This window comes from Carassius auratus, chromosome 26 (assembly GCF_003368295.1).
Source record: "Carassius auratus strain Wakin chromosome 26, ASM336829v1, whole genome shotgun sequence".
Taxonomy (NCBI): Eukaryota; Metazoa; Chordata; class Actinopteri; order Cypriniformes; family Cyprinidae; genus Carassius; species Carassius auratus.
The window spans coordinates 11,269,642-11,287,089 of record NC_039268.1 but is presented as its reverse complement, the minus strand read 5'-3'; the positions used below and the strand labels follow the sequence as shown (position 1 = coordinate 11,287,089).

Below are 17,448 nucleotides of genomic sequence, written 5' to 3'. Positions count from 1 at the left end.
TTGTATTTGTTAAATTTGTTTTCTAACTGATTAATTTTCCAACACGACACGAATTAACTGAATTAATTTAATAAACATTTAACTGACCTGAATTATAGCTGGATTGCTTTATAATTCAGTATCTTTACACAGTTATTGCGTCGATACTGAACCAACTTGACTGGAATGACACACTTCTTTTTTTAACAGTGGTTTCTGAATTCATATCATATTTGAAGTTTTTTTTCATTATTGTGTTATTTCTTGTTTATTTACTGTGAACCTGCTGTGTTACAATAAGTACTGTTAAATAAAGGTGACTTGACATTTCTTGTAACCATAAACTTTTGTTCCTCCTAGTGCATTTATGATGTAGTAAGTAATAGTAAATAGTAAAGGCAGATTAATGAACGATACATTTAAGTGGAATCTTTTCAATCAATCATTTAATCCAATTCACAACAGTCCAAAAGATCTGATCATGAATGGGCTGATTCGCTTCAAAGCATAACTCACCAACCTGGTTGCAAAATTTAACAGCTCAGAGTGGACAATTTCCTCACACAAAGTTCACAAAGTTTCTTTCCGGTTTCAGTGTGTGCTTTACGCAAACCTTTTTATGGGTTTAAAGTACCTAACCCTAACTTTAAAAGCTTGAAAGATTGGCTATATCAAGATTGGCTACTGCCCAGACAAGATCAGTAATTGATTCCTTCACTCATGTCACTCCAGCATGTAAAAAGTTTTGTGGCTACACCTTTGAAACAGTGTGGATTTTAATGTTATTCTGCCACAAATGCTGCCGAAAGATTATATTGCATTGAACCCAGAACCTTCCTTAAAGTCTGTCATAGCATCCAGCACTACCTCTGCTGAACTCCGTAAAGCCGTTTCAGAAATGAATCCCGTGCATTTGCCGGTTACATCTCCTGCAGCTATCGGCATTGTAAGAATATTATATCTGTGTGGTGGGTTTACTCGAATCGAATGAAATGAAAAGAAAAGCTCTCATATTAAAGCCAAGATGTGGCTTCTTCTGTTGAGAGGGATCATTTTCGGCATCTCTCATCCGGATGTTTGGCTTATTTTTTGACCTTGCAAAGACCTTGCAGTGTCTCCTGTGTTTACAGAGAAAGAGAGAAAGTAATAGACCGAAAAAGAGAGGCGGAAGAGCTAGTTTATTCTTGTCTGCATGGATGTTTATAGAGTGTCACGCAGCCAGTGTGTGACAGGAAATGCTAGGAGTCATGGCAGGCTTTTGGCGGTGATTGGGGCAGCTATTGAAGGCGCTGGAACAGACAGAAATTATTGCTTATGATGGAGTGATGTTTCTGTCTGCACTCCATCATCAGCACACTTCTCTCTCTCTCTCTCGCTCCATCCACTTCTTTTCCTGTTATATACTGAAGCCCAAAGGAGCCATATATTATGGTGGGCTTAAAAGAAGTCCACTCTCTCTGAACATTCTGCTTAAAAGACCAACAGCAATTAGCGATTCAGCACCCTGCATTATTCAATGAAACGATTCGATTCCGCCTTGTTTCCTGTGCTCACTTACACTCTCTAGCTTGAAGGACAGAGAGGACGAGAGTGGGGCTCCTCATTAGAGCAATATGTGTAACACCTTTTACAGTTGTCAATTCTGAGGGGAGGGAGCCGGTTTCTGATTGGCCCCCGGCGGTTGACATGTCACATCAATGGAAAACAGCTTTCTGATTGGTCCCAGCCTGCGGAGAGAGACACTCGCAGATCTGCATCAACTTTCTAACTGAAAGACAAGTAAGATAAATAAATTAAAAATGAGAACCAGTCAGAGGAGAAGAATTTCATAAACCTCGCAGATTGAGATGAGGGATATGAAATGTATGAATTCATTATTGGCTGTGAAAGCAATTCCAGTTGTATTGACATGTTTTCAATTCTTCTTGTTATGTGTGTCTGAACCGGATGCCGTTATTTCATAAATTGGCTCAGATTATGGCATATGCTAAATAATGCAGACAAACAAAGGAGACCGAGACAAAGTGAGTGAGACAATGAGAAAGTGAGTTCTTTTCTTGCACAGTGAAAGTCTGCACAGTGAAGGTTTGTTGAAGGTTGAAGTAATTTCAAATACTTTTTTGATGTTTTCACATAGTGTAACAAAACAGAGCAAAAATATATGTGCATTAGTTCACAAAAAAAAAAAAAGTCATTTTAACTTATTAGTTATTACATAGCACTTTATTTCTTGAACACAAAAGGTGAATTTAAGAATATCCTGACATTAGCAATGTCTGCTTTATGACTGGATCGTTCCTGTGAGTTGAATCTTTTCCACTGATCCAGTTCTCAGAAACAGTCTGAATGGTTCTTTCACAAATGCGACTGGCCCACAATCTCTTACATGATCTTGATGCAATGTATTCAAGTCAATTTTGGTCTGGACTTTGTATTTGGAATACAGCAAACTTGTAAAAGTTATTTCATGGCTTTTGAGGATAGATACCTTCTTCCCTAATGTAAAGTGTGGCCAGTACATTCTTTAAAAATCCATCCTTTTTATTGCACGGATGAAAGTAGACCCAAAAAGAACTGAATTTGACAAAAAGAACTCCCTTTCTGTCTTAAAAAAAAATGGAAAAGACAATCAAAGACCCCTCCTGCACGCTACATTTAGTTCAGACCACTTTCCGAAAATCACCACGAAATTGTGAAAATGCAGTCTTCCTCCAAAAAACACAACATTCACAATTCCCAGGATACCTCCAAACACAAAGCGTGTAATGATTATTTCTGTTCCAAACTATATGATACTGAAAAGCGGTTGTTTTGTTTGACACACGCATCAAGGTCTTTTCAGAGCTGAGATCGAGCCAAGCCGAGAGTAACGTATCGGTGGGCTGCCGCATCAAAAGCATTTTCAACATTTTTCAAATAAGAAAATTGTTCTTGCTTCTGACATTTTTTTTTTCTGAAGTGGAGAGGGATGGGGAGGAGGATATGAACTCAGTGTGAGCGACTAGAGGAGAATTGTCACGGGAGCACAAGATTATCAGAAGGGTGAGAGAGACGAGCTGTAACAGGCATTTTAAAGCAGATATTTGTTCGGGGGAGGCCACAGATAGAAAAACAGTGCCCTTGAGAGAAGAAAGCAAGAGAGAGGAAGGGGAGATAGGGTGAACTGAGAGAAAAGGAGAGAAGCACGGGTCATGGAGGATCAGGGTAAATTGGAGGGCTTGGAGAAACAAGTGTCACAGGTTCAAAACCCTCGGCACTTAAGAGAGACGAGCAACAAACAATGCCAGCGAGTGGAGTGACACAAACAACACTCACCGCTATAAAAATGTATTTTACCTAAAAAAATTATTTACTAAATGCTGCTGGACACATCTTCTTCAATAACATAATACAAAGCTAGCATATCCAAAGTACAATTCCAACTAAATAAGTAAAGAATTATTGAGAATTATTGAGATATGTCCAGAATCACTGATTAGATGCATTTAAATGTAGTAAACTAATTGAATAAAAATTAAAAGACAAATTACATAAATATGTTAAAATAAAAATTAAAACAAAATGTTATTTAACTGGGTTTATTTTTCACTGAACTTCTCACAACGCATTATTTAATTGCCCAATTATTCAATACTAACTTGAGAATTTGGCCGAGACTAGGTATTTTAACAGAAAGTTTAATTATGTTTCTACCTTTTGGGCCAGCCTTGATACCTTAAAATGTTGCTTATGGACAGAAACAAAAATGTAAAGTTCAAAGGAACTTAAAGAATGAAAAAGCAAGAAGAGCATTCATTCACTGATGTAACTCACAGTTCTTTAACCAGCACTCTTACAAACCCTTTTACCCGTGATAGCTTCTTCTCTTCTTCAATCTGGATTTTCAACATCTCAACTACTCTTACCATCCCACTGATTCTCTATAGACTTGCATTTCACCTTCTATGGCAGAGTAATCAGAGGGACGTTCTATTAAGAGGCAATCTTGTCAAGCAGGTGCCAAAAGGTCAACCTGACGAAATAGAAGGGTGGATTGCTCCCCATCACACACACACTGCGGTCTGTTGTAATCGCTATCATCTGCCACAGGAGTAGAGGACAGTGTGTAAAAATCATATTCTTCCATATTCAGGAATCTTGCAACAGAAAAGCAAATAAGACATGACGGTGCTGTGTAATTTAATGCATTAAATTAAACCAGTAGGAGTGTTAATTTCCACAGCCTTAAAATATTAAAATAAAAATAAAAAATAAAACAAACTAAAACTGAAACTAGACAAAGCTTAATAGTAAAAATCATAAAACTTTAATAACCCTACAGTCAACAACTATTTCTATGTTAATTTATAAACATGTACAATAATTATTACTAAATAAAACATTTGGCATTTATAATTTATAATTAACATTTGCCATTAAATCTTAATTTTTAACTTAAAATTATGAAAATGAATGTATAAATTAACATTAACAAAGAGTAATAAATGACGTACAAGTATTGTCCATTGTTCCATCTCAAATCAGGAATAAATTATCCCAAATTACACCAAAAATCAAATATTTATAGGATGATGCACATCCTTGAGAAGATAAACAGGCCCACTGGTTAAACTGTGAGGCAGGACTTTAAATACCGTATTTTACCAATGTCAAATCTTAGAAGAGTCAACTGCAGTCTACACAGACATCGTCAGTATAATGGACATGTGCTGTCGATAAGAGTTTTGCACTCTTTTCTCTTGCAGCATTTTGTTGATACTGTATGTGGGAGGAAAAAGGAATGAGATAAATTCCTTTTTTCTTACTCCACACACAAACAGTGCAAACACCCTCCAGTGCAAGGTTTGAATAGCAGCGTTCTAAATCAAACTAGAAATTGTAGTCTCTGTGGTCCACGCTCCAACGCTTTCACAGAGACCCATAGATTATACGCTATTGGCATGAATGCTGGTGCCAAAACCACTCCATTGGCATAATCAAGCAATACTATAGTCTAAATCTTCAAGGGCCTTGAGCCCAGTGGATCGATCTATTTCAAATTGGCAGCAAACAGACTGACATCGATAGAAAACCACTGAGTATGAATGACCTGCTGATTCCATCTGATTCCAACGTCTCCAGTCTCATTGCAGAGCTGCTCTCATTAATTCATACTCAATACAGCTGTGTCAAGTTTGCTGACATTAAACTCTCGTTAAATAGCTGATAAATGTCAGCATTGTAAAACCGAGAAATAGTTCTGATTGGAAAATCAATCAAAGATCCATAAGGTTATGGTGGGATACTGGTTAACACAAGGTCATAGAGTGATGAGTGAGAGACACATTGCACTGGGGGGACAATTTCTGGCGGCGGTGCTTATAAAAGAGCTGTCAGGCATAGGTCAAACAGTTTAACATTACAATTGCTTTAGCGTTGTCTTTACAATACATGAATTATTGAAGGCTGTGGAAAATGCAAGGTCGTGTACTGTAGATTATAAACTGATTGTGAGAGCAAATGTAATCTTCAGGAAGAAAATCTAATTGTGCTGGCCAACGATAAATTTTGAACACTAAGACAAAGGGCTTCCCAAACTGCTTATTGTAAGGATTAGTCATCATTTCACTGGTTCTCAAGGATCTTTTAAAGTAATTTCAAGGCACTTGTAAAATGAAACAAGACCTCCAGTGAAGTGTGCTCCTTGGGACCTTGGTACACTGGGGACAGGTGGAAATGGACAGACAAAAGAGTCCTCGTCCTTCAGGGACATGAAGGATTAGCACTAGAGGCCTCTGTCTAAAGGGAGAAATTTTCAGGTGAAAGACTATGTTAATGTGAGAGGTTAAATGCGCAGAAGATGACAGGAAGCACTTGACTTCTGAACCCACAATCGGCCGGCCCTCACACAGCATTGAAATTCACTATTCATTGGCCGAAGCTCTCTTGTCTGTCAAAAGTTCTGCTCTGTGAGATTGGGCGGATTAAGCGTATGCTGATTAGTCTTAATTAACATTTAAATGCTTGTAAGAATGTCCTGTTTTAGACAAGATTGGAGAGGCCCGGTTTATGCTAATTCACTGTGTGGAGAGAGTCTACGGGCCTTTGGCTTTGAGAAAGGGATTAACGGACACCTGATTATGACCAATGAAAGGTCAAGAGGAGCTCTGATGAATGCCAGGCATTGGTATGCATTTATATTCCTTACCCTAGTTTGAAACTTTCAAATCAGAACTAGTCAAAGAAACACTTAGAGGAAGAAGTATGCAATGTCTTTATCTGGATTTCAGCATAACTTTATCATTCAATTTGACAGAAACAGACATCCAGGTTTCCTAGATAAATAAGCACAAACAAGGATATGTTTTCATGTCTTAATTAAAGACACAATGTAAACTTTTACAGTGCTGAGTGGAAAATGTGAATTTCATAACTGACTGACACCTCCTTTCTTAGCAATAACCTCCACCAAATATTGTCTGTAATTGTGAATCAGAAAATGGTCAGAGAAAAGTTTTCACCATTCCTCTTCACACAACTTTTTCAGTTCAGCAGTATTTGTGGAATGTTTGGTCTGAATCATTTTCTTGAGGTCATGTGAAAGTACCTCAATCGAGCTGAGGTCAGGACTCTGATTGGGCCACTCAAGGTGGCGCATTTTGTTCTGATGTTGATTTACTCCTGTGCTTTGGGTTGTAACTCAAGAGTAAATAAAATTCTGTTGAGCTTCATCTGGCAGACATATGACCTTCCACTTTCCTGCAAAATGCCTTGATAAACTTGATAAATTCATTCAAGTTACCCAGACCCTAAAGTAGCAAAGAAGCCACACAAATTGATGGACTCTCCACCACAATTTACAATTTAGGAGAAAAGCGCTGTCGCCAGTAAGTTACAGTAGTGAACTGTATTTTATTTACAGTAGCAAACTGTACTGTTTAACAGTAGCTTACTGTAAAAAATCTAATTCATCAGTATACTACTGCAATTAATTCATTTTAATATAGATTTCATGTGATTTTATAATTTTTATATAGAATTCAATTTATTTTTATCATACATATGTACTACTGCCATTAAATTATAACAGACACAATGATTACAATATTTCAAATTCTTTATTTAAAACATTACACATATAACACTTAAAAATACACTCTTCCAATGCTGGAACAGTGCATCTTCACCATTTCTCCTGTCTTATGACCTTTTGCAGTATATTATGTTGTTATAATCTGGATTTATCCTCACAACGAATCTTAAGGCAACAGAAACATAATGGGCAAAAAAATACATAGCCATCTGCAAAACCCAGGTGCTGCTCCAAAACCTGGCCACCACCTTTGTTCACCATACACTTTGTTAGTGACAGAAATGTGTTCCCTGAAAAACAAGAAGTACAAATGGCACACTTTCAAAAGGCAAAGCCCATACAGAATACACAAACCTCTCAAAACCATAGTTGTTCTCTTTCCATGAATTTTCAGTCTCGGGGTGACTTAAATTCCATCAAAAAATATAAAAAAATAATAATTCTAAAACTAGAAAGGCAGCTAGCAATAAAACTAGGCATTAAAAACAAAACAATTCTCAATAGGCTACTGGACAACATTAACACCTGAACAAAATTTGACATTAGTTATGTTAAATGTTAATATAAGATAAGCATGCCCCATTAAAATCATTTTAATTTGGTTAATTCAGTAAGCTGACAAAAGACATTTGAAACAATATAGTGTAGTTTACCATAGTAAAGTTTGTTACAGCCGTTTTGAATAAATGTTCTGAAAAAATCTGACAAAAACACACAAACAAACGTATACATATTTTTACCTTGCTTGCTGGTCTTATTCTCTCGTAAGGTGCACCAACAAAGTGCACATGTTCTCCGGAACCCTCTATTCTCGTGGGTTCATCCCCTGGAAAAGCCGGCTGTGCTGCCGCGCTGCTTCCGTGTCTTCATCGGACATGAACGGTGTGGCATGACACGTCACGACAAAAGACAATATAGAATCCATTATAATCTGTGATACTACTGTATGTATAGTGAGTGGATGTGAACAGTAAACCGATGGCTGGGAGCACTCTGCAATTGCTACGAAATGGATACGTTTATAATCTAATTCAGAAATATTAAACCTTTTAACCCTACTTAAATGAGACGTTAAACCGAAGTCCGGACTCTATGTGGTCATTCAAAATCCCAGGATGCCCTTTGAAAAGAGTTGGGGTGTAACCTGACCATCGTGGCCTCCTAATCATCCTCATACACTGATTGCTGGTGGATGAGGATGTTCCCCCTTACATGTAAAATGCTTTGAGTACCAAGAAAAGTGCTATATAAATGAAATTAACTATTATTTTTAATTATTATTAATTAAATGTACATACAGAGTGACTGATACCATCTTTGTCATGGAATATGCTTGATGGATTGCAGTGAGTTTTTAAATTTGACATCTTTGCATTAATTTATTTTCAAGATCTAACTCTCTGTTGCTTTCAGGTTATAGCCTAAATGTCAAACAAAATTATATTTACACTCATATTAGACACATTTACATTTTAATAAAGCAGATAATCATCTGAGATTATCACTATCATATAGTTTGTAAGGTGTTGTTCCAGCCGCCACATCGCAGAAATAGAAACCATTTCTAAAATAGAAATTTGCGTGTTGCCAATGCAAATAGTTTGATTAACTTGGAAAACATACCTTTTATCGCGTGTCGCCATGTCGCATTGCATGTAGTTAGGACACGCAGTTACTGTTCCAGACAATATGAGGAACATTTCATACAAATAAAAAAAATAATAGACCACAAGAAAAGACTTATGTTTTATTAGCTCCAGTATTATATCAAAAACACTGATAGAGTTATTTAAACTGGATTCAAACACTGGGCCTGTGAACATATGTCTGCATTTCCTCTTTGCTTCAAACAACATGGTCTAGTCACTAAAAGGCCTTAAGCGGAATCAGTTCTCATTGAAACAATCCCATTGCATCACTGTCCAACCAGCTGGCTGTGTTTTGAGTTGCTTTATAAAAAGCTGTATGTAGTTTAATGAGCATGTTACACTAGCCTTCAACCATGCTAACAGCACAGGATCATAAGTCCAAGAGCTTTCTGATGAAAGAGCCATAGATAGCATTTCTACAGCCTGTGACAGAACCGGATGACACTTCAATCTGATCACACACATTAACTCCTCATGTCTGAAGTAGGAGTGGAGAGAGCGATACACCAGTCGGCCTCATATGTTTGATCAATCCATAATCAGCATCACCACAGATCAGTTTATTCCTTTCTCTTTGGAGTGCAGAAATCAGAAAGGTCCATTTTCAAAGTGACGAAAGATTGAAAACTCGTTTCTAACTCACTCCCCTGCAATCTGTCTTGAGTATCAAGGCCTGGAAATGTAACTGCTTGATCAACAAGCATTTTGTATAATGTTAAAAGAAATAAAAAAAAAAGCCTTTTTGACCTCATGCAAATTGCAAGCTTCCACTTCTATCACTGATGACCCTAAATACATTTCAATTCATTATGAAAGAACTCCGTTTCCCTCCTCTACTCCCACTTCCATCCAAGACTCTATCTCTCCAAGTCCTTCAATAATTAACATTGCTGCAAACGCAGTCGTCTCACAAAGCTGTGAATAATAGGAGACATTTGCATTCCCTTTCACTCACACACACACCCGAGCGCGTTCACTCAGGAGAACTAAAGGTTGATTAATTCAGCAGGCCTGAGTGTCTAGAGCAGATGCTCAGGTGGCTAACGAAGGCAAGCTCATTCATATGGAAGACAGGACTCCTCACAAAGAAATAACGGGTAAGTGTTCCACTTACAGAGATTCTCACCCCCCCCCCCCACCATTAACTACAAGAAAAGGTAAATGAAGGTATTTCACTTCTAAAAAAAAAAAAAAAAAAAAAAAAAAAAACTGGCAAGAAAATGTTAAAGAACACTTGTGAGATGTGAAAAGCCAAAAGGATCCTTCGTGTGAGGTCTTTGTACTGAAATTTGAGGCAAATCTTACAGCAATGACTGATGTTGGAAAGTACTGACAGATCACGCTATGATAATCTTTCCACGTTTCCCAGTCGCACAATGCTAACAGCAAACTTCACATGTAGAGTGCTCTTTTCCTTATCACTCGTATCTTCAAAGTCTAACAAACACCCGGCAGATCTTAAAATGACTCGCTCTTAAAAACCATAAAACACAGAAATGACACACCCACACTCTCCATCAAGAACACAGGGATTTTTATGGCAAGCAAGGTGGCAAATGAAACATTATTTGTACTATTTTAGTGTCAAAGGCAGCGAGAATTCCTCTCTCTTCTAACCTATAACTAGTGCCACAATCGGCTTATAAATCAATCAAAAACTGGCATGGTGCATTTATGATGGTCGTCGCACTGACACTTCGGCACACGCGCTACATCACGTGCTGTAAGAAGAAATGCATGATGTGTCCGGGCAAGAAATATGTAGCCGGACTGCTTTCCGGCCTAGCAGCTGCTCCCTCTCCTGACAGCGCATCAGTCATGGAGTTTGACTGGCTCACCGGCAGTGGAGATTACATTTAAAGGGGTCGGGAAGGCTGAAAGATGGCTTGACTGTCAGCGTTTCAATCTGCACACGCAAGGATAATTTGTTCACAGAATTTAAGAGTGGTCCCAGGGAGAGGTGTGGTGACAATTCATTGGGAAGAACCAAACCAATGCTTCTTATTCAACTGCAATAGACAACCATGACCAGGAATGGGGAGAGTTGTGACACAATATCGTTGGTAGGGTCACCTCCTCAAAAAATGGCTCACAGGTTGTGCTTCCAAGATTTCCTCTCAATCTGTTAAGATACATATGCTGTATACAGCTAACACTATTGTCTTGTGGGACTTATTTATCCACAAAAGCTGACAATGTTTTTAAGCAAATTGTGCAATATAACAACATTAAAGTTTGTAATGTCATGCTATTAATCATTAACAAGCCTTGACAACTAAAACCACATGAGCCTTGACAACTAAAACCACATGACCACAGATTGTTGGTCAAGGGTTAACCACTGATTAGTAATGGTGGGTGATCGGTAATATTTGTATTTATTGGTAATAAATAATTTGCCAAGCACATCAACTGCAAAAATTTGTTTTGTATGATTTTAGGCAAAGATGGTTAAAAATGTGGCAATCATAATTGTAATGTAACTGTCACAACTGTATACAATTAATAATACAGCATAACTGTCCATTAATTTTGTCCAATAAGTAGTACTGTAACCACTTGTGTGGTCACTATAAGATGACAATGACATAAAAGAGTTTGGAGTCAAGAGTCAAGAGTCATACGTCTCAGATTTACATAACGGTGCATAAAAGTTATTTAAAGGGTAGTTCACCCAGATAGCAAAATTATGTAATTAATAACTTACCCTCATGTTGTTTCAAACCCGTAAGACCGCCGTTCATCTTTGGAACACAGTTTAAGATATTTTAGATTTAGTCCAAGAGCTCTCAGTCCCTCCATTGAAGCTGTTGTGTACGGTATACTGTCCATGTCCAGAAAGGTAAGAAAAACATCATCAAAGTAGTCCATGTGACATCAGAGGGTCAGTTAGAATTTTTTGAAGCATCGAAAATACATTATGGCCAAAAATAGCAAAAACGACGACTTTATTCAGCATTGTCTTCTCTTCCGTGTCTGTTGTGTGAGAGAGTTCAAAACAAAGCAGTCTGGATATCCGGTTCGCGAACAAATCATTCAGTTCACCAAATTGAACTGAATCGTTTCAAACGGTTTGCATCTCTAATACACATTATTTGAATTTTCGATGCTTCAAAAAATTCTAACTGACCCTCTGATGTCACATGGACTACTTTGATGATGTTTTTCTTACCTTTCTGGACATTGACAGTAGACCGTACACACAGCTTCAATGGAGGGACTGAGAGCTCTCAGACTAAATCTAAAATATCTTAAACTGTGTTCCAAAGATAAACGGAGGTCTTACGAGTTTGAAACAACATGATGGTAAGTTATTAATTAAATAATTTTGCTATCTGGGTGAACTAACCACTGATCTATATATATAACTGGATCGCTCATCGCGTTCTAAACTGCCAACAGGCAGTGAAGCCACCGGAAGTGTTCGATCCGCCATCTTACTAATCCCTACCAGCAGAGAGCACCATTGAGTTACATTCAAACTGCTGTCCTAAAATAACTCGATTTGAAGCTGATCAGTCAAACGGGACTCGTTTTTATGTTATGTGTAATAAAGTAATGTTTACTTCAGATGTTATCTGCAGTGTTTACGGTCTTTTGGGACAGGATAAGCGATTTATTTAAATCGTGTTGGTGGGTGTGTCTGCTGCGCACTGACGACACAGGTAACTGATCAAACAAAAAAACGGCTTATTTCTTTATTAACAAAGTTATTCAGGAATTATTAAACGAACGTATTAGTATCAGAAATGGATTTTAATATATTACAATGAATTATACAATTATGTTGTTAATATTTCTCTATAATGAAAAAAAAATACTATCTGGGAAATAAAGCTTTGTATTTATTTCTTAAATCCGTACTGTATATAGTCAGTTATTTCTCTGAATAAATTCAGATTTCAGAACGAACACTTTGTAGTTTGTTATATGTGTTGAGGTCGTGTCCGTCTGATGTTTATCATGTTCATGATGCTCACTACTTTAATGAACGTAGCTTTTTAATAAGTTGGGGAAATTCCCGACATTTTAAAAAATATCCGTTTACATGCCTAGGGTGTTCGCATTGTAATAATGTACAGTGATACTTCATATTAATAAACACTGACTTGTTAGGTGATGTTTTCTCATTAAAATCATACAAATTCCTATTAATTCAATGGAACTTTTTCGCACACTAGGGATTACCAATATGGCGGCGCGGCGGCTTCACTTTAATGACGTCATGAGCAATCCAGTTCTATATTATAGATCAGTGGAACTAACCCTTTAATTAATGATTAACACCATTCAGTAGCACGACTGGCCTCTGTGACATAAGTAAAAAAAAAAAAAAGTGTGTTTTAGAAGAACCGCAAGTGATTAAATTAGCAAAGTGTCCTAACCAGCCATGACACAAATCCAGTGACAAGCAATTTGTCTTTCCACACCAAATGTGAAAAGGAGGCATGACATGACAAAAAAATCACAACAGCCAATCAGAACAGTTCTCTCTGTTACATGCTCTCTTACACTCATTTAACGTACAATCTTGAAAAAAATAAGCTATGTACAATATTTACATCACTTGGTGTATAATGGTTCACAATACATCATGCTTTTCATAGTTTTACTTGTGGAATGTCATGTAATACCAGATGAAAAAACCTGAAATGCATTTCTATGCGTCTTACATGATGACCAGAAATAAAAATCCAGGAGCTGACAAAATGTATGTATGCAAACTAGTCAGTACAAAACTCTGATTAACACAAAATATTTTCCTTATCATTATTTATGGTTGGTCAATGTCAGATTTTAAATATTAATGTGGCGAGCAGTTTTTCAGATTGCATGATTTCCCCATTCAAGTAGATAGGACTTGGTCTTAGATGCCCAAAAAAGCTGCCCAGAGGCATTGCAAATATGGCTGCCAAGTGAACTGAGTTTCCTTGTAAAAGACTTTATATCTTAATCACAATGCGTCAGGCTAAAACAGTTTTATATTTACTACTTCTCTCTTTGTATCATGTGAATGCGGGTGTGTATGCACCTGAAGCCTCTGGATAAAACCTGTTTTTTTTTTTGTTTTTTTTTTTTAACTCCCAAAGGACAGACTCGAAGACAATATGGCGTAAGTGTTAAATATGTATAATTAGGTGTACAAGTCTTCGAATGTGTTTGATCGCCGCTTACAGCAGATGGTGTGCAGGCATACCTATAACACTGAATGTTCTCAACAGACACAATCTGTCCAAGAAACAGGTGTTTCACCTCTTTTTGTCTCCTTTTCTCTTTTTACGGACCAACATCCCCAGCCGAGGAGCTGCCTCTGTTGACTCGACATGCCACCGTTTCACGCTTGCTTCTTTCCTGGTCCTTAAAGGCCATTTGAGGCAGTGCTTGAAGACTGAGCGACAAGTCCCCCGTATTGCTAGGCCAATAAAGTGCTATTTGTTTATTTTTAGGATGTATCCTGCTGACCCAGGAGAGGCTTTTAGCACATTTCCTTGCTTTTCCGCCCCCTCCCTCGCGTTCTTTCCCCCGTATTGTTTTGAGCATTTTTCCCCCACTCGTCTTTTGTATTGAACGAGTTTGCTGGAGGGAGAGAGAGTTGGCAGGAGAAGAAACAAATCTGTCGGTGACTCTCTCACTTTCACTCAATCTGTTGCTCTCTCTCCCACCTACTTCCACCGCTCGTTCTCTCTCTAAGCAGCACAGGTGTTGCTGTGGCAATGATGGTAGCCTTTGTCTGGCACCGTGAACTTTGTTATTGCATCTACACACTTGAACATCCCAGATCAGACAGACACACACACAAACGCATGTACACACACCGATCCGTTGTATCAGTGTCCTCTGCGTTTCATCATCAAAGCAGCATGTGGCCGGCGGTTTGAGGAGCAGAATATGAAACGGATAAAACAAATCGTTTGATGTCGGAGAGACAGGCATGCCATCAGAAAGTACTTAAGCTCTTCCTCCCGATGGAGCGCACAAATTCCTCTTTTTCTTTCCTCATTAAGTTTCCTTCGTCTTCACGTTTCTTTTGCCTTCCCCATCAGGGCAGTTTCAGAAAGCTTGCATCATTGTTTATGATCCATTATTGTCAGGAGATTAATGAAATAATAAATATTGACTTACTTAAACATTCTGTAAAAAAGAATAAGGTGCGTGGTCTTTGTGTGTGCATGAGCAGCCATGCATTTCAAACCAGATCTTTGCCTGAGGAAAATTCAATGCTGGTATATTTTTCCACAAACCTCTATAGAGGGGAAAAAAGGGTTTTCATTGATTTAGTGAGCCAAACGGTTTACTCGTGTTGACAAATACGGTTTATTCTAGCAGTATTTACACACGTGATCGACTTCTGAAGTGAAGTCCCTGTTCTGTGTTTGCATTTTTCATGTTCTAATTCCATATGATTTTTACACTTTTTCCTGTTTAAAGACAGCACCATTTTGTTTTTTTAACTCCACTATCAACAATCAACCAAGGATAAACACTCAACTAGTCACATGTGTATTTTCCAGACTATAAGTTGCACTTTTTTTCATAGTTTGGCTGGTCCTGCGACTTATAGTCAGATGCGACTTATTTATCAAAATTAATTTGACATGAACCAAGAGAAAACATTACCATCTACAGCCATGAGAGGGTGTTCTATGCTGCTCAGTGCTCTTGTAGCCTACCACTGAAAATTCTGTGATTCAGGGATTCAGTGAAGTGGAATAAGATCGCGGGAGCTTGGTGAACTTGCTTAACGTTACCGGTAACTGTTGGACTCGCTGGCTTGTTATGTTAATTTTAGCCTATTCAGCCTCCCGGCTATGTTCTTTATGCTATTGTGTGGCTAACCGAGCATTAATTCAGCCTGTTGTTCTGTGTACTATTGTGTTAGCAGAGTAATTTGCCTTTCCAGATTACCAATATCTGTCCTTGGTCTTGGATTTTGTTAAACAAATAAAATTTATATTTCAGTTGACACTTTTCAGTTGTTTTCAGTGGTATGCTACAGGAGCACTGAGCAGCATAGAGCGCCCTCTCGCAGCTGTAGACGGTAATGTTTTGTCTTGGTTCTTGGCTCTAAATAAATGCGACTTATAGTCCAGTGCAACTTATATATGTTTTTTCCTCGTCATGACGTCTTTTTGGACTGATGCGACGTATACTTGGGTATGTTGACGTTTCACTCCGACACTAGCTGCGTTTACATGGACACTACTCATCCGATCGTAATAGGACTAGAGGTACGATCAGAATCCAAAAAAAGTCACATGTAAACACGTCAATTGGATTGAATTGGCCAGATCCGACTAAAATTTTGATCAGATTGTAAGGGGTGGTTTATCCCTTTTGTAATCCGAACAAGAGGACATGTAAACACTTGACCGGATTGAAAACTGAAACTGGAAAGTACTGTGCATGCGCAGTGACGTAGAAATAGCGTAATGACGTATGATGCGCGAAACAAGCTGTTCTTCCTGGTGACTTTTTTTTTTTTAAGTAACATTAAGCAGCACAACAGTTCATGTGTTGGTCGTCGCCTAATTAGGACTCGAAGTAGATAAATATCACATGCGCTTTTTAAAACAGTATGCAACAGCAGCAGGAAACTCTGTATATTCATGCAGTGTGCGCATGTCAAAAGAGTAAATCCGATCAGAAGCTTGTGACATGTAAACGTGCATATCAACCCGATCACTTTATTCAGCGTTCATGTAAACACTACGTTCAGATTCGTCAATCAGAATAAATTAAATCCGATGGAAGCAAAAAGTGTCCGTGTAAATGCACCTCATGACATATGACTAACATTTGTTGACTAATATTCTGTAGGACAATATTACTTCAGAGATATGGAAAGCACTCATTTAAATAAATTTCATACTTGTTCAGATTGATTTCTTCATTATCTCCAAGTCAGTTATTCTGCAAACAAATTTTTTTGAGAAGTCACTACCTCATGTCTCCTCAGATAAAACACCCCTGATGGGATCGCATCTCAAACAGATCACACTCATCACCACCGTTCTGCCACACATCAATGCCAAAGAGGAGTCAAGCAGCCTTTAAAGTGTAAATATCAGAACAACCTTTGTTTAGCTAAAAAATATGAATATGCGTTCATATATTTTGAAGATGAAAGGGTTGATATCTAACGTGTCTGACCTCATCCTTTGAAGCGCTTCTTAGAACTATGTTTTGAAGGCATTCTCATGTTAACCTTAACAAGCGCGTATTTCCATGTGATTGATCAGCTGATGAAATGACATGGATGAAAGGTGTATGTGATTCACAAATAAGGTCAAAGCGAGTGTAAAATAAGGGTGATTTTTTGTTTCCCGCCAATTTATTTCTTTGTTGTGATCTTTACCGCTTTCATTCAATTGCTTTATTTACTAACACAGTACTCGCATTAGATCCTTAGACTAAACAAAAATGTCCATTTCAAAATCAGTCAAAACACAATTATAACTGAAACTGCATCCTAACACAACAGGTGTCTAAGAGGCTTTGGGACATCTCCTGCACTCAAAAGAATACAGAAGCATTTTACAGGCAATTGAATATGGAAAAATATCATTAAATGGCGAGACATGGGGGTACTAAGATTATTGGTACGTCGTATGATAACATCACATGTGATTGGGTGCTTAAGGATGACAAATCAGACTCACAAAAATAACACAACTATGAAGTCATCAATAAATCAGCACTACACCATTGACACTGTTATAATTCGACGCCAGAAGGGGATTGACGGTG

General features: G+C 37.8%; 1 long non-coding RNA gene across 2 annotated transcripts in view; it reads right to left on the bottom strand.

The window, feature by feature from the left end:
- LOC113044316 (uncharacterized) overlaps positions 1–17,448 on the bottom strand; it is an 82,358-nt gene that overhangs the window by 16,124 nt on the left and 48,786 nt on the right. Inside the window, exons 5-6 of one of the 2 annotated variants that reach the window (XR_003275868.1) lie at positions 7,792–7,915; positions 7,172–7,341 (exon numbers count right to left, since the gene is read on the bottom strand). The exons of the other annotated variant lie outside the window; for it this stretch is intronic. This is a non-coding gene — a long non-coding RNA (uncharacterized LOC113044316). Of the gene's footprint in view, positions 1–7,171; positions 7,342–7,791; positions 7,916–17,448 lie in introns of those variants that run through there. 2 annotated transcript variants of the gene reach the window in all.